The sequence below is a fragment of the Carassius carassius genome, chromosome 38, assembly GCF_963082965.1.
Source record: "Carassius carassius chromosome 38, fCarCar2.1, whole genome shotgun sequence".
NCBI lineage: Eukaryota > Metazoa > Chordata > Actinopteri > Cypriniformes > Cyprinidae > Carassius > Carassius carassius.
The window spans coordinates 3,844,984-3,866,894 of record NC_081792.1 but is presented as its reverse complement, the minus strand read 5'-3'; the positions used below and the strand labels follow the sequence as shown (position 1 = coordinate 3,866,894).

The window sequence follows — 21,911 nt, the reverse complement described above, 5'->3', positions numbered from 1 at the left end:
GTGTGCAGCTCTACATGCAGACGGGTACTGTACTGAAGGGAGGGCACCGCCTGCCAACATACCGCTGTGCCAGAGGTTCCACTTCAATTGAGTCATTTCACTTGCACCTTAACAGATTCATCCCAGGTTAATAAATTATTTAACTGAATTATTAAATTAAGATATGATTTATACTGAAATAATTATGAGAATTGCAAGAACAGCTATTTGTGTATTTATATGAAATTTTTGTTCTGTGAACTTATTATTATTTTTTTTTTCATTTATAGGCACGCTGGCAAGTGACACCTTCTTTCAGGCATATCTTTTGGATGGGCTTGCAAGGTGGAATGAGGACCGGGCTGTGGCAGCAACAACTAATCAGCAGCAACCACATTCCTACAACCATCTTCTGCGTCATGCTGTCAACACTCTTGCAGAGGAGCTTATGGGCATGAAAATCATTCCTTATGTTGGGCCAAGAAAGTACACTGGTATATAACATTTTTTTTTTGTTTTTAGTGACACTTTAATTTAAGTATAAACCACTGAACCACTAAGTTATAATATAATATTATGGTATGTTATCTAATTGTCAATGTTTTTCTATTTTAAAGGTGAGCTTATTGGAGTGGAATATCTTTACCAGCAAACTGGTAAAGTTCTGCAGGACTACAAGTTGGCCATTGAAGAGTCAGAGACCACTGAGGTTGGTATAGAGGTGGATGAAGGTTATGCTGAACTTGAGGAGTTTCAGGACATCACTGTCCCCACCTTTGACACTGAACGGACACCTGCTGCCTCTTCACAAGCATCAGTGTCTGCAGCGTCTGCAGCATCATCTCCAACTCCTCCAGCTACCAGCACCACGTCATCACTGTTTGTGGTCCCTCCATCACCAGTGTCATCTCCTGTCAGCAGCTCACTGCACACTCAATCAAATCTAGGACTCTTTCCTGGAGCACATAGCTGTGAGTTTTACCAAAGTATTCATAAAGATTTCGGTATTTGTTATCACACTAACTATAAATTTGTATGTATCACATTGAAAGGCATAAATAAAAATTTCAATCAATATTTACCTTTTTGATGTTGTCCCAGTGGACCGATTATCTGCAGAAACGGATCGTCCAACATCGGAAGAGAACACTTCACATGATGTAAGGGCCCAGTTTATTTTTTATTTACATTTACATGTATGTAAACATAATCTGGGTTACATTGGATGTGCTTTCATGTGAATATTTGTTTTCATTGATGCTATCAAAAGTTCCTAAATTATCTTTCATTTTAGGATTCGGTTGGACCTGATAATATTGAGGGGTATGGAGCCGTGCAGGACTTGGCAGAGTTCTTGGTTGGCCTCAGAGACCACTGTCTGGCTTTGTCGGGAGAAGAGTGCATCAAGATCATCTCCCTATGGCAGGCATTGGGGGAGTATGACAGGAAAAAGACCATTTACCCACCACGTCACCAAACCAACCTAAAACAGGGACGATTCAGGGCCACTAAGAAGATTGTGGCCCCAGGTGTGGAGAGCACCAAAAGGTATGTTATATTTAGTAAACAGGGTTTACAAATTGTTTTGTAATATATATATATATTTCTGAAACTGGCTGAAATATCACCTACAACTTTTTTTGTTTAGTAACCTGACACCTTCATGACTAGCTTATCTTGTTTATAACATAAATTATTAGTTGTGATTTACATTTAATTCTGACTATATATATTAGGTTGCTAAGTATGTTACATTGCTATGGACACAGTTACAACCGTACATTGGAATAATTAATTTAGCAGAAACAAAGCAATCATTTCTTAAATCGGTAAAATCATTTTGTATCAATATGTTGTGTCAAATAATTTGTCTTTTACTGTACTTTAGTAAGTAGCCATGTAATAAGCGGGATAATATGCAGTCATTATTGTGAATAAAATCTGACAGGCTGACTAACAACACCCTGTAATAATTCCACAACACAGTAATCCAGTAGAGACCTGATTTATTGATATGACATTTCAACATCAATCTAAAAACAAAACAAAGAAAGAAAACATAACTATGGGCAGATATTATCAATGAACATTTAGACAACACAAAGCAAAACAGACAGAATAGGAAAGGGAAAATAAAAATAAGATCACACAATGAAAACAATCTTACATTAATAATATGTATCCTGTTGTAATTTGCAGGTGTTTCGTTGGGGCTCATAGTCCTGCACAGTGGCCTGACTGCAACCGAGTGGTGGAGGCCATTTTCACAAGGCTCTGTGCTCTCTACCCAAACGCGGTGCGCTGTGACGGGGTAAGGGTGTCCCGCTTCACTGTTGTAGCACGTGCTTACAAGCACATCCGAGAGTGCATCCTCACTAATGCTAAGGTGATGAGTGAGACCACAATCCAGCTCCCAGAAGTGAACGCTGCAACAGTCACACAATGGTGAGTAAATAAGCATTGTCACCGCTAAGCCTAAACTTAAAGCAGCTAAGGGCTGATGTTACACGGCAACTTTTTTTGATCAATGCTGCTGGGCAACTTTGGTTAATATTGCCATCAACAGGCAACCAGGCAAGACACAGAGCGCAAGATTGATCTGAAGTATCCAGATTGAAATTTGTTACCCATTCTCAGTGGGGAACGTACCCAAGAAACACTTCTCAAAATTTTTTGTATCATCAGCCTTAATGTAACCATGGCTGGTTTGCAGGTCTAGAAACAAATCAACAAGAGTTCAACTTCTGTTTTCTTCTTCATTATGAAAGATAAGATTTATGACATGGATCAGCTGTCTTCAGCAGACTGCAAGAATCAATAATTCATAATACAATGTTAATCTCAATAAAGTGGCCATTTCACAAAAGCAGTAATACATTAGACGACTGCTGTGTGATCTCAGCTGTGTCATGCTGCTGCATCATAGTCATGACAAATAGTAGTTGATCTTTTGTATTGCTTAAATGTTTATTAATATCTGTCGTTTTATGTTTCCCAGGTTCAGCAGGCGTGGCAAGTCACAGGAACAAGAGATTTTGAAGCAGGGTATCCAAGCCCCAGACGCACCCATGGCAGGACCCGAGACGCTTCCTGCGGCTATGCAGAAAGGACCAACTCTCTATCCAGACAATTTGGCTGAGCCTCACCTTTTTATCCTGCCACCAAACACTGCTGGGAAGGCAAAACTTAAGGGGAGGTTGCAACCCCAGGCCATCTCCCAGGCTCCAACATCACATCAAAGCCTTCCTGTCATTGCACCAGCACTACCCATCTCTCTCCCTTTCATTTTACCATCTGTGCAGCTTCCTACAGTGAAAGGCCCTTGCGCGCCATCCTCTACAGTGCCAGGTACCTCACAGGAGATGTTCTTCAACTTCCCTTTACCTTCAGCTCTGCCACCATCAGCTCAGACACAGACATCCGGTCAAGATGTTCCTTACTCCACTCAGCAATACAGAAAGAGAAAACTGGAGAGGGAGCGCACTGGAACTGTCACAAGAAAATATGTGAAGAAGACAGATGTCATTCTTGGCAGAAAGTGTAACAAAGAGAGAAAGCCACCATCACATCTTCAGTACTTTGGCAACTGGTTCTGCAAAGAGTCTGAGACTCAATCATATGGTGAATGGAGGGCTGTGCTGCAGGAACGAGGTTATAGAAGAAAAAAAAAGGGGAATGGCAACCCTCCAGCTTCTTAAAACTGCTATTTCAGCACATTATATTTTTATTTGGTTAATGTTTGCTTTATAGTGCAATTTACAAGTCTCCAACAATGACAGCTGTCTATGTGTAATTACTGTGTGTTTCCTCTGCTGCATGCCTCTGTTGGAAAAATATTTCATACCATTATATATATATGGTATGTTTATGTTTTTATTATTATCATTATTTTGTTTTTGGTATATTTGATTTACTATTTTTTTAGGGGCGAATATGTCATAATTGCACTACTATGGTCCATTTTTGTTTTGATTTACTTTTTTTTGGCTAGAATGTCAAAATTGCACTACTGTGGTAAATGTTTGTCTTGGTTTACTATTTATTATTTTCTTAGTCTGATGTCAAAATTGCACTGCAAATGTTTGTTTTGGTTTGATATTTATTATATTTTTACACTGATATGTAAAAAGTTTACTACTGTGGTAAACATTTTTGGTTTACTGTTTATTATTTTTAATTGATGTGTCAAAATTGCACTACTGTTCTAAATGTTTTATTGGCTTTAAAATGTATATGGAGATTAAAAGGGTTGTTAATATTTGCCCTCACACTATTGTTATTGTGTTTGTTTTGGTTTGATATTTATTATATTTTTAAACTGATATATAAACATTTTACTACTGTGGTAAACATTTTTGGTTTACTGTTTATTATTTTTAATTGATGTGTCAAAATTGCACTATTGTTCTAAATGTTTTATTGGCTTTAAAATGTATATGGAGATTAAAAGGGTTGTTAATATTTGCCCTCACACTATTGTTATTGTGTTTGTTTTGGTTTGATATTTATTATATTTTTTTAAACTGATACGTAAACATTTTACTACTGTGGTAAACATTTTTGGTTTACTGTTTATTATTTTTAATTGTGTCAAAATTGCACTACTGTTCTAAATGTTTTATTGGCTTTAAAATATATATAGAGATTAAAAGGATTGTTAATATTTGCCCTCACACTATTGTTATTGTGCCTTTTTGTATTCTCACAATATTTGTACATGCATATATATTTGCACTGCTGTTATAATTTTTTTATTGACTTTATATTTGCAAATAAAAAGGGTTGTTAATCTTAATCTTTGCACTAGCAATGTTTTTGTGCCTATTTCTCACTGTATTTGAAGTTGCAAATTTTAAGTATTTAAGTATTCCAGTATTACATAACAATAAAACACACACACACAAAAACAGGGACTTTCAGAAAATATAATAATATAATGTACGGCTATAATAACGCCTCGAAGGAGGTTTTTTTTTCAAGTGCTCACCTTTTTTTTTGGTTTGGAGCTGGCTTTCTCGCAGCTGTTAGCAGAGCTTGAATTCGCAGTCCACAATTGGAAGCCAAAAGAGCTTTCACTGACCGGGAATCGAACCCAGGATGGGGCGGTGAGAGTGCCGAATCCTAACCACTAGACCACCAGGGAGGGGCTGGTGGACTGGTGGGCTGGTGGGCTTACCTCCTGATAACAAGGTGAGAATAAGCAGACAGCAATGCTTGCCACTGTCACATCTAAAACCAACAACTCTGTAGCAATCAGGGGTCTTTACTATTGGTGGGCCAGTGGCGCAATGGATAACGCGTCTGACTACGGATCAGAAGATTCTAGGTTCACTGGAATCTGCCCAAAAAACTGAACCCCCGGGGTGAGTAAAAAAACAGATCCCTTGAATGCATACAAAACTATATAAATCAGAAAACCGCCCTTTTGGATAATTCTTGTTTTGCCAAATTATTATCACATTGTTACAGTCGCAGACCTAAAGCAACAGGCCACTACAAGATCCTGCGCCCACACTGACCACATGTATGGAAAGGGCGCCACTGGCCGGTTTAAGGTGTCCATATCCCATATGGTCTAGCGGTTAGGATTCCTGGTTTTCACCCAGGCGGCCCGGGTTCGTCTCCCGGTATGAGAACGCATGCTTCTTTTTGCTTCCCTCCTCAAAAATCCAGCACATCTTCCTGCACCAGGTTGGAGTGTTGGCAATCCTTAGGTTGCTGGTTCGACTCCGGCTCGAAGGAAGTCTTTTTTTCAAGTGCTCACCATTTTTTCGGTTTGGAGCTGGATTTCTCGCAGCTGTTAGCATAGCTTGAATTCGCAGTCCACAATTGGAAGCCAAAAGAGCTTTCCCTGACCAGGAATCGAAACTGGGCCGCGGCAGTGAGAGCGCCGAATCCTAACCACTAGACCACCAGGGAGGGACTGGTGGGCTGGTGGGCTGGTAGGCTTACCTCCTGATAACAAGGTGAGAATAAGCAGACAACAATGCTTGCCACTGTCACATCTAAAACCAACAACTCTGTAGCAATCGGGAATCTCTACTAACGGTGGGCCAGTGGCTCAATGGATAACGTGTCTGACTACGGATCAGAAGATTCTAGGTTCGACTCCTGGTTGGCTTGCCCTGTGCTTGTTTTTCTCAGGCTTATTTTGTTGTTGTTTTTTTTTCTTCTCCAAAATCTAGAAGTAAAGGCAAATCTCCAGGCATTCTTCTTTTTTTTTCAAAAAAAAAACATATTCTGCACACCCATTCCGATGTCTAGGGGAGACACGGACATGCTTCGGTATTGCCATTCGTATGTCAATTTTGGACCTTGACAGACCGACGATAGACAGTTTTTCATCCAGATAACGGTTGCAATGTGTGTTTTCAGATGCATGACACAAGTATTTTCACCTGGACAAGAGCTTAATTACCAGTTCAAGGTATCAATTCAGCAATCACAGGACTCTGGCCAAAAAACTGAACCCCCGGGGTGAGTCAACAAACATGACCCTTGAATTCATGTAACACCATTTATTTCTGTAAACCACACTGGCCAGATTTAATGAAAGTGGCCCACAAGCTTCTGCCCAGTTAAAGCTTGCCAGTTCCCATATGCTCTAGCAGTTAGGCTTCCAGGATTTCTCCCATGCAGCCAGGGGTCGACTCCCGTGATGGGAAAGCTTGATCTTTTTTGCTTCTCTCCTCAAAAAGCCAGCACATCTTCCTGCACCAGAAGTGACTTTTTGGACAGCAGTAGAGTTACAGAACCCTGATAGATTGAGGTTCCGATGTCTATGGGGAGTCGCGTGACATGCTTCGGTATTGCCATTCATCACACAAGCACTCCGACAAGCTCGGCGATTAAAGGGGAAATAAACTGCAGGCTGGCAGCCAGTTGATTTTCGAATGAACAATTTCATCGCTACTCTGTAACTGCTTCATTACTTTGAAGGGTGTAATGCCATGTTGTTTTGATGTCACGGGCTTGCCATTTTGAAGCCTTATCACTAATTGCCACCTAGACATTGAGAATAAATTGTAATCTGCATTAAACTGAACGAGCGAATAATCAGCAACTTTGTGGATAAAAAATTGGTCTCATTTTCATTATTAACCTCACAATATGTCAATTTTGTACCTTGACAGACCGACGATAGGCAGATTTTCATCTAGATAACGGTTGCAATCTGTGTTTTCAGATGCATGACACAAGTATTTTCACTTGGACAAGAGCTTAATTACCTGTTCAAGGTATCAATTCAGCAATCACAGGAATCTGCCCAAAAAAACTGAACCCCCGGGGTGAGTAAAAAAAACAGATCCCTTGAATGCATACAACACTATATAATTCAGAAAACCGTCCTTTTGGATAATTCTTGTTTTGCCAAATTATTATCACATTGTTACAGTCGCAGACCTAAAGCAACAGGCCACTACAAGATCCTGCGCCCACACTGACCACATGTATGGAAAGTGCGCCAATGGCCAGTTTAAGGTGTCCAAATCCCATATGGTCTAGCGGTTAGGATTCCTGGTTTTCACCCAGGTGGCCCGGGTTCGACTCCCGGTATGGGAAAGCATGCTCCTTTTTGCTTCCCTCCTCAAAAATCCAGTACATCTTCGTGCACCAGATGTCGAGGTTCTGTCTAACACTTTGGCCCTTCGATAGCTCAGCTGGTAGAGTGGAGGACTGTAGGTTGGAGTGTTGGCAATCCTTAGGTCGCTGGTTCGACTCTGGCTCGAAGGAGGTCTTTTTTTCAAGCGCTCACCATTTATTTGGTTTGGAGCTGGCTTTCTTGCAGCTGTTAGCAGAGCTTGAATTTGCAGTCCACAATTGGAAGCCAAAAGAGCTTTCCCTGATCGGGAATCGAACCCGGGCCGCGGTGGTGAGAGCGCCGAATCCTAACCACTAGACCACCAGGGAGGGGCTGGTGGGTTAATGGGCTGGTGGGTTAATGGGCTGGTGGGCTTACCTCCTGAAAACAAGGTGAGAATAAGCAGACAGCAATGCTTGCAACTTTCACATCTAAAACCAACAACTCTGTAGCAATCAGGAGTCTTTACTATTGGTGGGCCAGTGGCGCAATGGATAACGCGTCTGACTATGGATCAGAAGATTCTAGGTTTGACTCCTGGCTGGCTCGCTCTGTGCTTGTTTTTCTCCGGCTTATTTTGTTGTTGTGTTTTTTTTCTCTTCTCCAAAATCCAGAAGAAAAGGCAAATCTTCAGGCATTCTTCTTTTTTTCCAAAAAAGACATATTCTGCACACCCTTTCCGATGTCTAGGAAAGACACGGACATGCTTCGGTATTGCCATTCGTCTCACAAGCACTCCGACAAGCTCGGCGCTTATAGGGGAAATAAACTGCAGGCTGGCCGCCAGTTGATTTTCGAATGAACAATTTCATCGCTACTCTGTAACTGCTTCATTACTTTGAAGGGTATAATGCCATGTGGTTTTGATGTCATGGGCTTGCCATTTTGAAGCCTTATCACTAATTGCCACCTGGACATTTAGAATAAGTTGTAAACTGAGTTAAACTGAAGGAGCGAATAATCAGCAACTTTGCCGATTAAAAGTTGGTCTCACTTTCACTGTTACCCTCACAATGTCATTTTTGTACCTTGACAGAGTGACAATAGGCAGTTTTTCCTCTAGATAGCGGTTGCCGTGTGTGTTTTCAAATGGATGACACAAGTATTTTCACCTGGAAAAGAGCTTAATTACCAGTTCGAGGTATCAATTCAGCAATCACAGGAATCTGCCCAAATAAACTGAACTCCCGGGGTGAGTGAAAAAAAACAGATCCCTTGAATGCATACAACACTATATAATTCAGAAAACCATCCTTTTGGATAATTCTTGTTTTGCCAAATTATTATCAAATTGTTACAGTCGCAGACCTAAAGCAACAGGCCACTACAAGATCCTTCGCCCACACTGACCACATGTATGGAAAGTGCGCCAGATGCCAATGGCCAGTTTAAGGTTTCCAAATCCCATATGGTCTGGCGCTTAGGATTCCTGGTTTTCACCCAGCCGGCCCAGGTTTGACTCCCGGTATGGGAACGCATGCTCCTTTTTGATTCCCTCCTCAAAAATCCAGCACATCTTCCTGCACCAGAAGTGACTTTTTGGCCTACAGTAGAGCTACAAGACCGTAATATGTCGAGGTTCTGTCTTACACTTTGCCCCTTTGATAGCTCAGCTGGTTGAGCAGAGGACTGTAGGTTGGAGTGTTGGCAATCCTTAGGTCGCTGGTTCGACTCCAGCTCGAAGGAGGTCATTTTTTCAAGTACTCACCATTTTTTTGGTTTGGAGCTGGCTTTCTCGCAGCTGTTAGCAGAGCTAGAATTTGCAGTCCACAATTGGAAGCCAAAAGAGCTTTCCCTGACCGGGAATCGAACCCAGGCAGCGGCGGTGAGAGCGCCGAATCCTAACCACTAGACCACCAGGGAGGGGCTGGTGGGCTGGTGGGCTGGTAGGCTTACCTCCTGATAACAAGGTGAGAATAAGCAGACAGCAATGCTTGCCACTGTCACATCTAAAACCAACAACTCTGTAGCAATCGTGAGTCTCTACTATCGGTGGGCCAGTGGCGCAATGGATAACGTGTCTGACTACGGATCAGAAGATTCTAGGTTCGACTCCTGGCTGACTCACTCTGTGTTTGTTTTTATCCGGCTTATTTTGTTGTTGTGGTTTTTTTTTTCTCCAAAATCTAGAAGAAAAGGCAAATCTCCAGGCATTCTTCTTTTTTTCCAAAAAAGACATATTCTGCACACCCATTCCGATGTCTAGGGGAGAAAAGGACATGCTTCGGTATTGCCATTCGTATTTCAATTTTGGACCTTGACAGACCGACGATAGACAGTTTTTCATCTAGATAACGGTTGTAATGTGTGTTTTTAGATGCATGACACAAGTATTTTCACCTGGACAAGAGCTTAATTACCAGTTCAAGGTATCAATCAGCAATCACAGGACTCTGGCCAAAAAACTGAACCCCCGGGGTGAGTCAACAAACATGTCCCTTGAATGCATGTAACACCATTTATTTCTGTAAACCACACTGGCCAGATTTAATGAAAGTGGCCCACAAGCTTGTGCCCAGTTAAAGCTTGCCAGTTCCCATATGGTCTAGCAGTTAGGATTCCTGGATTTCTCCCATGCAGCCAGGGGTCGTCTCCCGTGATGGGAAAGCTTGATCTTTTTTGCTTCTCTCCTCAAAAAGCCAGCACATCTTCCTGCACCAGAAGTGACTTTTTGGACAGCAGTAGAGCTACAGAACCCTGATAGATTGAGGTTCCGATGTCTACGGGGAGTCGCGTAACATGCTTCGGTATTGCCATTAATCACAAAAGCTCTCAGATAAGCTCGGCGATTAACGTGGTAATAAAATGCAGGCTGGTGGGCCAGTTGATTCTAGATTGAACAATTTCATCTCTACACTGTAACTGCTTTACTACTTTGAAGGGTGTAATGCCATGTGGTTTTGATGTCATGGGCTTGCCATTTTGAAGCCTTATCATTAATTGCCACCTGGACATTGAGAATAAGTTGTAAACTGAGTTAATCTGAAGGAGCGAATAAGCAGCAACTTTGCCGATTAAAAATTGGTCTCACTTTCATTTTTACCCTCAAAATGTCATTTTTGTACCTTGACAGAGTGACGATAGGCAGTTTTTCCTCTAGATAACGGTTGCAGTGTGTCTTTTCTAATGGATGACCCAAGTATTTTCAACTGGAAAAGAGCTTAATTACCAGTTCGATGTACCAATTCAGCAATCATAGGAATCTGCCCAAAAAAACTGAACCCCCGGGGTGAGTAAAAAAAAACAGATCCCTTGAATGCATACAACACTATGTAATTCAGAAAACCGTCCTTTTGGATAATTCTTGTTTTGCCAAATTATTATCACATTGTTACAATCGTAGACCTAAAGCAACAGGCCACTACAAGATCCTGCGCCCACACTGACCACATGTATGGAAAGTGCGCCAATGGCCAATTTAAGGTGTCCAAATCCCATATGGTCTAGTGGTTAGGATTCCTGGTTTTCACCCAGGCAGCCTGGGTTCGACTCCTGGTATGGGAAAGCTTGATCTTTTTTGCTTCTCTCCTCAAAAAGCCAGCACATCTTCCCGCACCAGAAGTGACTTTTTGGACAGCAGTAGTACTACAGAACCCTTAGCTTCTGATAGGTTCGAACCTACTCATCCATGCTGGCAAGGGTTCACCCTTCGCGGCTAGAGAAGGCAGCTCGAGATGGGTGGAAGTCGGAAGAAAAATTTTAGGATGAGGAGTAGAGAAAACACTTGTACTGTACTCAGGGCACTCAGAGGAATCCATTTATGTACGTTTCATCCCATAATACTGTAGAAATATGCATAGAAAAAATGTTGGATTCCAGGGGGCGGAGTTATGGCCCCCCACATTTTTGATAGTCAAATGGAAGGAAGAGACCTAGCAAATTGAAACTGGGTGACTTGATAGCACTTGAAGGGCCCTCTCTGAAGCCACCTCCCCCAAGTCGATAGACCACCGGGGGCCAGAGATATGGCCCCGCAAATGCAAAAAGTCCCAAAATTTGACCGGCCATAACTCACTCAAAAAGAGGGGAAAACACCAACCTCTGGTCAATATTAGACCTTGAGGACCTCTATCCGACACCACCGGCCCCAAGTCCCTTAACCCCCGGGAGAAGGAGATACGGTGCCCCAAATTTGGTATCCATCCAATATGAATAAATGGCAAGTGGGATATGTGTGCACCTGAGGTTTAACAAATAGCAATTCTATTAAATTTGATTTAATTAAAAATATGCAATATTGTTGATCAAAACGCCTGCAGTGTACTCAGACATCTCAGCAGAGTCCATTAATGTAAGATCTATCCCATAATAATGTAGAATTTCAATATAAAAAATGTTTTTGATGATTTTGGTTAATTTCACCACATATGGTGCATGTCTACCCTCAATTTATTTGACAGCATATGTGTCCACTTGCAGATTATCAAATAGCAAGTCTATTTAACTTGATTTATTTCAAATGAGTGCAATATTGTTAATGGAAACACCTCTACTGTACACAGCACGCTCAGTAGAGTCCATTTATGTAAGATTTGTCACATAATACTGTAGAATTTGCATAAAAATTTATGTCCACGGGAGCACTACGGAGGTCCCGCTGAATAAATTGTAAATGGACATTTTTTAAAAAAAAAAACCTCCCATTTGCCATTTATTCAGCACACCCTTCCTAATGGTTCCGTTGACAGATACATTTTAGCGATTTCGTGGTTGAAGTCTCATCAGCTGTACTCTGCAAGCTCCGAGGAATCCATTTTTGTAAGTTTTGTCCCATAATACTGTAGAAATATGCATAGAGAAAATGTTGGATTTTGGTTGTCACAAATTTTAGGCAATAAAATAGAAAGTTGCCTATGTGCTGGAATGTACAAAACTGATGACAAATTTATGGTCAGACATACATACAGGGCCTTTCTTTAGAATAAATCAAGCAATCCTCTCTAAGGAGGTATTAAAATTGTAATCATAAGGAAAAGTTTGACTATTGTGGAACCACCCCATATAGTGTATATAAGGAGATACCAAAAAACATTCGAGAGATTTCCTTGCAAGGACTCTCGGCGTTGTTTTCCATAAAATAAAGTCTTTTCTTCTGAGAGAAAACCACTGACTGAGTGTGATTCTTCTGAGAACCGGTAGACGAAACTACATCAGCAACTTTGCGGATTAAAAATTGGTCTCACTTTCATTAATAACCTCACAATATGGGTTAGGCCGTGGGGAAGCAGATTTGCGACCTGGAGGAAAGGCAGGCCCAGCTGAGAGAGCGGAGAGCCGTGCTAGAATCATTCCGGGCTGACGCTCACAAGTCCGGGGTAAGTATACAGCGTGCTGCTAACAGTCCCACCACGTCTACTCTGTGTGTTTCTCTGCACAGGCTCGGTGCACCCAGGACGCAATATTCCCAGATGTCCTTCACTGCGACGCCGGGACACCACGGACCCTGGGTGCATCCACAGCAGAGGACGCGAGCCGGGTCCCGGGCGACGACTTTTCCCCCTCCTGCCTTCGACATCTCCATCCGGAACCGCTTCGCTCCCCTCCGCGAGACAGGAAGCGACGCTATGATCATTGGAGACTCTATCGTCCGACACGTAATTGTTACGTTAGCCGAAGGTAGAGTGCACAATCATTGTTTGCCTGGTGCTCGTGTTCTCGATGTTTCTGCGCAGAAACCCGCGATCCTGAAGGCCGGTGAGAGCCCCAGAGCGGTCGTGCTTCACGCCGGGGTTAACGACACCACGCTGCGGCAGACGGAGACGCTGAAGAGGGACTTCAGCAGCCTGATCGAGACGGTTCGCAGCACGACACCCGCGGCGACGATCATCGTGTCAGGACCACTGCCCACGTACCGACGAGGACACGAAAGGTTCAGTAGACTTTTTGCTTTAAATGAATGGTTGTTGTCATGGTGAAAAGAACAGAAACTGCTATTTGTTAATAACTGGAATCTTTTCTGGGAGCGTCCTAGGCTGTTTCGCGCTGATGGATTACACCCCAGGAGAGTCGGAGTGGAGCTGCTCTCTGACAACATCTCCAGGACACTTCGCTCCATGTGACTAGTAAGACAATTCTCAAATAACTATTATGATGAGTTTTGTTCCACCCGCTTAAATGATAAAAGTACTTGCGCTGTAAAAACTATTAAGACTGTGTCTGTTCCCCGAATAGTGAGGTCAAAATATAATGTAGGATCTAGAAAATATCTTATCGTAATTAAACCAGAAAAATGTAAAGTAAATGAACAAAAACAATTTTTAAAGTTTGGGCTCATAAATATTAGATCACTCACACCCAAAGCAGTTATTGTAAATGAAATGATCACAGATAATAGTTTTGATGTACTCTGCTTGACTGAAACCTGGCTAAAACCAAATGATTATTTTGGTCTAAATGAGTCTACTCCACCAAACTTCTGTTATAAGCATGAGCCCCATCAGACTGGTCGTGGCGGAGGTGTTGCAACAATATATAGTGATATTCTCAATGTTACCCAGAAAACAGGATACAGGTTTAACTCTTTTGAAATACTTCTGCTAAATGTTACACTGTCAGACATGCAAAAGAAATCTAATGTATCTCTTGCTCTGGCTACTGTGTATAGACCACCAGGGCCGTATACAGAATTCCTAAAAGAATTTGCAGATTTCCTCTCAGACCTTCTAGTTACAGTTGATAAGGCGCTAATCATGGGAGATTTTAATATTCACGTTGATAATGCAAATGATACATTAGGACTTGCGTTTACTGACCTAATAAACTCCTTTGGAGTCAAGCAAAATGTCACCGGGCCCACTCATCGTTTTAATCATACACTAGATTTAATTATATCGCATGGAATCGATCTTACTGCTATAGATATTGTACCCCAAAGTGATGATATTACAGACCATTTCCTTGTATCGTGCATGCTGCGTATAACTGATATTAACTATATGTCTCAGCGTTACCGTCTGGGCAGAACTATTGTTCCAGCCACCAAAGAAAGATTCGCAAATAACCTGCCTGATCTATCTCAACTGCTATTTGTACCCAAAAATACACATGAATTAGACGAAATTACTGACAACATGGGCACTATTTTCTCTAATACATTAGAAGCTGTTGCCCCCATCAAATTGAAAAAGGTTAGAGAAAAACGTACCGTGCCATGGTATAACAGTAATACTCACTCTCTCAAGAAAGTAACTTGTAGTCTTGAATGCAAATGGAGAAAAACTAACTTGGAAGTTTTTAGAATTGCATGGAAAAACAGTATGTCCAGCTATAGACAGGCTCTAAAAACTGCTAGGGCAGAGCATATACACAAACTCATTGAAAATAACCAAAACTATCCAAAGTGTACTATCCTAGTGTACTGGCAAATTATAGGCCTATTTCAAATCTTCCATTTATGTCTAAAATTTTAGAAAAAGTTGTGTCTGCTCAATTGAGCACCTTCCTGCATAAAACTTATCTGTATGAAGAATTTCAGTCAGGTTTTAGGCCCCACCATAGCACAGAAACTGCACTTGTTAAAATTACAAATGACCTGCTCCTTGCGTCAGATCAAGGCTGCATCTCATTTCTAGTCTTACTTGATCTTAGTGCTGTGTTCGACACCATAGTTCATGACATACTCATAGATCGATTACAAAACTATACAGGTATTCAAGGGCAGGCTCTAAGATGGTTTAGATCCTACCTGTCCGATCGCTACCATTTTGTTTACTTAAATGGGGTGTCATCTCATTTATCATCAGTAAAATATGGAGTGCCACAAGGATCCGTCCTAGGTCCCCTTCTATTTTCAATATACATGTTGCCCCTTGGTAATATTATTAGAAAATACGGAATTAGCTTCCACTGTTATGCTGATGATACTCAGCTATATATCTCAACGAGACCAGATGAAACTTCCCAATTATCTAAGCTAACAGAGTGTGTTAAAAATGTAAAAGATTGGATGACAAATAATTTTCTCCAATTAAATTCGGATAAGACAGAGATATTAATTATTGGACCAAAAAACACTACACAGAATCTTGTAGATTACAATCTGCAACTAGACGGATGTACTGTTACTTCCTCTACAGTCAGAAATCTGGGTGTTATATTAGACAGCAATTTGTCTTTTGAAAATCATATTTCCAATGTTACAAAAACTGCATTCGTCCATCTTAGAAACATTGCCAAGCTACAAAACATGTTATCTGTTTCTGATGCAGAAAAGCTAGTTCATGCATTCATGACCTCTAGACTGGACTATTGTAATGCACTTCTAGGTGGTTGTCCTGCTTTGTCAATAAACAAGCTACAGGTAGTCCAAAATGCAGCAGCTAGAGTCCTTACGAGGTCAAGAAAATATGATCATATTACCCCAATTTTACAGTCTCTGCACTGGCTACCTATTAAGTTCTGTATCAGTTACAAATTATTATTACTTACCTATAAGGCCCTAAATGGTTTAGCTCCTGCGTACCTAACTAGCGTTCTACCACGCTACAATCCATCACGCACCATAAGGTCACAAAACGCTGGACTTTTGGTAGTTCCTAGGATAGCAAAGTCCACTAAAGGAGGTAGAGCTTTCTCACATTTGGCTCCCAAAACCTGGAATAGCCTTCCTGATAATGTTCGGGGTTCAGACACACTCTCTCTCTGTTTAAATCTAGATTAAAAACACATCTCTTTCGCCAAGCATACGGATAATATATCTTTTAAATTGTGAGTGTAGTTGCCTCTGATCAAATATGCATTTTTATTCTTTAGCTTGGGTTAAACTAATTTTACTTTGTTGGATCAGCAGCTATGCTAATGATGTCTCTATTTTGTTTCTATGTTTTGCCACGGGATTTACATCCCGTGGTAACTAGGATTTACACAAGCTCCAGTCTGGATCCAGAACACCTGAGAAGAGATGATGCTGACCCTCAGAGGACCCCAGATGATCCTAACCTTGAATCAACAAACAGAACTAACAATTATTGCTACATGTGTGACTGCATCATATAATAATAACTATTAATTAATAATATTGATAGTTCATTGTCTAGCTGACTACGTCTTGTATTATTATTATTATTTTTTTTTTTTTTTCTAAAATCCTGTCAAACGTGCACAAACTACTAGCTACTACTAAATATTGTAGAAACATAATTTTCTGTAAAGTTGCTTTGTAACAATTTGTATTGTAAAAAGCGCTATACAAATAAACTTGAATTGAATTGAATTGAACATATTCCTAACATGCCAAATGCAAAGGGGGCATCCAGATTTGAACCGGGGACCTCTTGATCTGCAGTCAAATGCTCTACCACTGAGCTATACCCCCACAGACTCCCTGGATCATAGCCTCACACAAGATGACAGACTCACTTTTGAATAAAGTTTTTGGATATGACAAGCATGCCAGATACAAAAAAGAACCTCTCGAGAGGATGTGCCACTGAGTTACAATCACATACAGAATCTTTCTATATAGATATGTTTGCACTTATTCCTAATCTGCAAAACCGGGGACCTCTTGATCTGCAGTCAAATGCTCTCCCACTGAGCCATACCCCCAAATCTTTGCAGAAAAATGCTCTTTCATTGAGCCAAACCCCCACAGACTTCTGTGCTTAGAGCCAAAGATTAAGTTACATCCTACGGTTCAACAATATCAAACATTGACTGCTTCACGGTAAACTCAAGTCTTTGGTTACTCCCTATCAGAATCAACAACTCTACAACTCAAAACTTCCAAATAAGACAAGTCCAAAGGGGCACCCAGATTTGAACTGTGGACGACTTGATTACAGACTCACTCTGAAATCATGTCGTTGATTATGTCAAGCAAGCCAGATCCAAAATTTAGACCTATTGATCTGCAGACAAATGCTCTGTCGTCGAGCTATAACCCCGTACTGCATGAGCACAAACCACAAAAATGAACTTATGTCAAGGATTTGTTTATTCCTAACATGCCCAAAGGAGGCACATGGAATGAACCTGGGATTTCTTGATCTACAATCAAACGCCGTGCCATTGAGATATAACCCTGTACAGTATGAGCACAAAAAGTCAGGAAGATATGGCTACACATATTCCTAACATGCCAATTCCAAAGGGGGCACCCAGATTTGAACCAGGGACTTCTTGATCTGCAGTCAAATGCTCTACCACTGAGCTATACCCCCACAGACTCCCTGGATCATAGCCTCACACAAGATGGCAGGTCTCAATTTTGAATAAAGTTTTTGGATATGACAAGCATGCCATATACAAAAAAGAACCTCTCGAGAGGATGTGCCACTGAGTTACAATCACATACAGAATCTTTCTATATAGATATGTTTGCACTTATTCCTAATCTGCCAAATCCATAAGCGGCACCCAATTTTGAACCGAGGACCTCTTGATCTGCACTCAAATGCTCTACCACTCAACTATGCCCCCACATCTTTGCAGATAAATGCTCTTTCATTAAGCCATACCCCTACAGACTTCTGTGTTTAGAGCCAAAGATTAAGTTAGATCCTACGATTCAACAATATCAAACATTGACTCCTTCACTGTAAACTTAGGTCTTTGGTTACTCCAAATCAGAATCAACAACTCTACAACTCAAACCCTCCAAATAAGACAAGTCCAAAGGAGACACCCAGATTTGAACTGTGGACGACTTGATTACAGACTCACTTTGAAATCATGTCGTTGATTATGTCAAGCAAGCCAGATCCAAAACATAGAAATATTGATCTGCAGACAAATGCTCTGTTGTTGAGCTATAACCCCGCACTGCCTGAGCACAAACATCAAAAATGAATTTATGTCAAGGATTTGTTTATTCCTTGCCGTACCTTTGAGATATAACCCTGTACAGTATGAGCACAAAAGGCAGGAAGATATGGCTACACATATTCCTAACATGCCAAATCCAAAGGGAGCATCCAGATTTGAACCAAGGACCTCTTGATCTGTAGTCAAATGCTCTACCACTGAGCTATACCCCCACAGATTCCCTGGATCATAGCCACACACAAGATGACAGACTCACTTTGAAATCATGTCGTTGATTATGTCAAGCAAGCCAGATCAAAATAGTAGACCTATTGACTTGCAGACAAATGCTCTGTTGTTGAGCTATAACCCGTACTGCATGATCACAAACCACAAAAATGAACTTATATCAAGGATTTGTTTATTCCTAATATGCCAAGCCCAAAGGAGGCACATGGAATGAACCTGGGACTTCTTGATCTACAATGAAACGCTGTGCCATTGAGATATAACCCCATACAGTATGAGCACAAAAAGGCAGGAAGATATGGCTACACATATTCCTAACATGCCAAATGTAAAGGGGGCCCCCGGATTTGAACCGGGGACCTCTTGATCTGCATTCAAATGCTCTACCACTTTTTGCAGTCTTCCGGTGGCACTGCTCTGTTTGCGCTCCGGGCACGCTGTTTACTGCGATCGTCATTTTGTTTGTTAGTTGTTTTTGTTTGTTTGTTGGTTGCGTTGGCTTGTATGTTTGTGAATGTGTTGCTGCGCTGTGGGAACGTGAAGTCAACATGGCAAGATTTATTCATTACATATATCTTGTGTTGCTCATTGTCGGAGTATGTGTACCATGCCAAACTTATTTAGCGGGCATCCAGGCCCAGCATCTTACTACCTACACCCGAGATGCGCTGCTGGCACTCCGACCGTCCCATCTTCCACCTGTGGATTTACCAGCCTGCGTGAGCGCTCGGCCAGGGTGGTCGAGGAAAAGGGGTCGGCGCGGTGGAGCGCGTCAGCGTTTACGATAGAGAGGCAGTAAGCCTCCTCTACCTTCAATGATATTATGCAACGCAAGATCACTTCGAGCTAAAATAGACAAACTTCGGATTAATACCAGAAAATGCTCTGAGTATCGCACCTCAAGTTTAATGGTGATCACGGAAACGTGGTTACACAGGGATATCCAAAACTCTCTGATTGACATCGATGGATTTTCACTTGTCAGGGCAGAGAGGACTGAACAATCCAAAAAAACGAAAGGTGGCGGCATGGCTGTGTATGTAAGTAACAACTGGTGCAAACAGTACACAGTTAGGGAAACACTTTGCTGTCCGGATGTCGAGATTTTGCATTTGACTATGAGACCGTTTTACCTCCCAAGGGAGTTCGGAAGTGTGGCCATGTGCGTTGTGTACATTCCTCCCAGCGGGAATGCAGCTAAGGCCGCAGCTTGCATTGCTGACTGTGTACACCAAGAACTGCAGCGCGCTCCGGGCGCCCCCGTGTTTGTAGTGGGCGACTTCAATCACTGTAAACTTGAATTAGCACTCCCTGGGTTTGAACAATATATCAAGTGCAGCACACGTGAAAACAAGACTATTGACAAATGTTATGGCAATGTTAAAAATGCCTATTTAGCCAAACCAAAAGCCCCATTGGCCAATTTAGACCACAACGTGATTCACTTAATTCCCATCTACAAAACCATGCTGAAACGCAGCAAGCCACAAGTGAAAACAGTCAGTGTGTGGTCTGATGAGGGGATAGAAACACTAAAAGGATGCTTCTTTTGTACAGATTGGAGTGTGTTTCACAACACAGGTATTGATGTTACAACAGAGACAATCACAGACTATATAAATTATTGCACGATTTATTATTATTTATTTTATTAATTTATTTTATTTGATAGGGACAATGCTCATTGATCAACAGACAAGTTACTTGCTGTAAACAAGCCAGAGTTAGCTACAAGTGCTAGTTTCCATCTTTTGTCCCTAGCCAGATCTTAACAGGCACCCTAAAATACAAAAGTCAATAAACATACACTAAAATACAGTAGCAATGTAATAAATACAGCAGAAATTTTAAAACAATATGGGCATACTCTCAAACAGACAATATGTTGTTCACATCATCAACCCTCAACTTAATTACAGTACAAAGTAGATACAGTATATGAACAAATAATAAAAAAATATACATACATACCCTGTGGTGCCCCCGTGCTGATGGATTTGGGGTCTGAGACTGCCTTGTGTACTTTAACATATTGTGTCCTATTAGTTAAAAAGGAGTAATACCGTTCAACAATAAAAGAGCTTACACCCATATTTTTAAGTGTCTCAAGTAAAATACCTGGCTGAATCGTATTGAAGGCCGAACTAAAATCTATAAAAAGTAAGCGTGCGTAGGCCTTCGGGTCCTCCAAGTGCTTAAGGACTAGGTGGGTGATGCTACTTATAGCATCATCTGTACTCCTACCCCGTTTATAGGCAAACTGCCAGGGATATAACTTTTTGTTAACCTCAGTTTTTAAAAGAGACACAATATATTTCTCAAAACACTTCATTACAATGGATGTCAATGCTACTGGTCTAAAATCATTGTTCTCCTTGGGACAGGGTTTCTTTGGTACTGGAATAATAACAGTCTTTTTCCATAGGGCTGGGATGATGTGAGAGTCAAGTGATCGCTGAAAGATAGGGCACCAGGCTGGAACAAGCTCCTCCGCACATGCATTTAGAATGCCGTACTGCAGGTTAAAGAGGTATAAAAACTCATTCATCCCAGCTGCCATTAAGATGCTAAACAGTAGCAAATGACAGTTACCTACTTGTATACTTTTTATCCCCACTGTGTTGTGCAATTATTATTATAAATAAATTTTTGTAATTTTCACGATACAGTGTAATGACGCATGTTTTTTATTGTTTATATTCTGCGTATTTTTTATGTGGTACGTTGTAAGTGTGTGTCGCAGTGACTGTAGCCCAAGACAAATTTCCCCCCTGGGGGACATTAAAGTATATTTTATCTTTATCTTTATCTTATCTACCACTGAGCTATACCCCCACAGCCTCCCTGGATCATCGCCAAACAAAAGATGACAGACTCACTTTTGAATAAAGTTTTTGGATATGACAAGCATGCCAGATACAAAAAAGAACCTCTCGAGAGGATGTGCCACTGAGTTACAATCACATACAGAATCTTTCTATATAGGTATGTTTGCACTTATTCCTAATCTGCCAAATCCATAAGCAGCACTCGGATTTGAACCGAGGACCTCTTGATCTGCACTCAAATGCTCTACCACTGAACTATGCCCCCACATCTTTGCAGAAAAATGCTCTTTCATTAAGCCATACCCCTACAGACTTCTGTGTTTCGAGCCAAAGATTAAGTTAGATCCTACGATTCAACAATATCAAACATTGACTCCTTCACTGTAAACTTAGGTCTTTGGTTACTCCAAATCAGAATCAACAACTCTACAACTCAAACCCTCCAAATAAGACAAGTCCAAAGGAGACACCCAGATTTGAACTGTGGACGACTTGATTACAGACTCACTTTGAAATCATGTTGTTGATTA

General features: G+C 41.2%; 12 non-coding genes across 12 annotated transcripts; 5 read left to right on the top strand and 7 right to left on the bottom strand.

Moving 5' to 3' along the window:
* Positions 1 to 5,543: 5,543 nt before the first annotated feature.
* On the top strand, positions 5,544 to 5,615 carry trnae-uuc (transfer RNA glutamic acid (anticodon UUC)). The gene has a single exon. It is a non-coding gene; the product is annotated as a tRNA-Glu (tRNA).
* A 211-nt stretch (positions 5,616 to 5,826) lies between these two features.
* On the bottom strand, positions 5,827 to 5,898 carry trnae-cuc (transfer RNA glutamic acid (anticodon CUC)). The gene has a single exon. It is a non-coding gene; the product is annotated as a tRNA-Glu (tRNA).
* Positions 5,899 to 7,470: 1,572 nt separating this feature from the next.
* Positions 7,471 to 7,542, top strand: trnae-uuc (transfer RNA glutamic acid (anticodon UUC)). Its single transcript has one exon. It is a non-coding gene; the product is annotated as a tRNA-Glu (tRNA).
* Positions 7,543 to 7,818: 276 nt separating this feature from the next.
* trnae-cuc (transfer RNA glutamic acid (anticodon CUC)) lies at positions 7,819 to 7,890 on the bottom strand. Its single transcript has one exon. It is a non-coding gene; the product is annotated as a tRNA-Glu (tRNA).
* Positions 7,891 to 8,037: 147 nt separating this feature from the next.
* Positions 8,038 to 8,110, top strand: trnah-aug (transfer RNA histidin (anticodon AUG)). Its single transcript has one exon. It is a non-coding gene; the product is annotated as a tRNA-His (tRNA).
* A 1,242-nt stretch (positions 8,111 to 9,352) lies between these two features.
* trnae-cuc (transfer RNA glutamic acid (anticodon CUC)) lies at positions 9,353 to 9,424 on the bottom strand. Its single transcript has one exon. It is a non-coding gene; the product is annotated as a tRNA-Glu (tRNA).
* A 131-nt stretch (positions 9,425 to 9,555) lies between these two features.
* Positions 9,556 to 9,628, top strand: trnar-acg (transfer RNA arginine (anticodon ACG)). Its single transcript has one exon. It is a non-coding gene; the product is annotated as a tRNA-Arg (tRNA).
* A 1,365-nt stretch (positions 9,629 to 10,993) lies between these two features.
* Positions 10,994 to 11,065, top strand: trnae-uuc (transfer RNA glutamic acid (anticodon UUC)). Its single transcript has one exon. It is a non-coding gene; the product is annotated as a tRNA-Glu (tRNA).
* A 5,737-nt stretch (positions 11,066 to 16,802) lies between these two features.
* trnac-gca (transfer RNA cysteine (anticodon GCA)) lies at positions 16,803 to 16,874 on the bottom strand. Its single transcript has one exon. It is a non-coding gene; the product is annotated as a tRNA-Cys (tRNA).
* Positions 16,875 to 17,649: 775 nt separating this feature from the next.
* trnac-gca (transfer RNA cysteine (anticodon GCA)) lies at positions 17,650 to 17,721 on the bottom strand. The gene has a single exon. It is a non-coding gene; the product is annotated as a tRNA-Cys (tRNA).
* Positions 17,722 to 18,465: 744 nt separating this feature from the next.
* On the bottom strand, positions 18,466 to 18,537 carry trnac-aca (transfer RNA cysteine (anticodon ACA)). Its single transcript has one exon. It is a non-coding gene; the product is annotated as a tRNA-Cys (tRNA).
* Positions 18,538 to 21,574: 3,037 nt separating this feature from the next.
* Positions 21,575 to 21,646, bottom strand: trnac-gca (transfer RNA cysteine (anticodon GCA)). Its single transcript has one exon. It is a non-coding gene; the product is annotated as a tRNA-Cys (tRNA).
* Between the last annotated feature and the right edge of the window lie 265 nt (positions 21,647 to 21,911).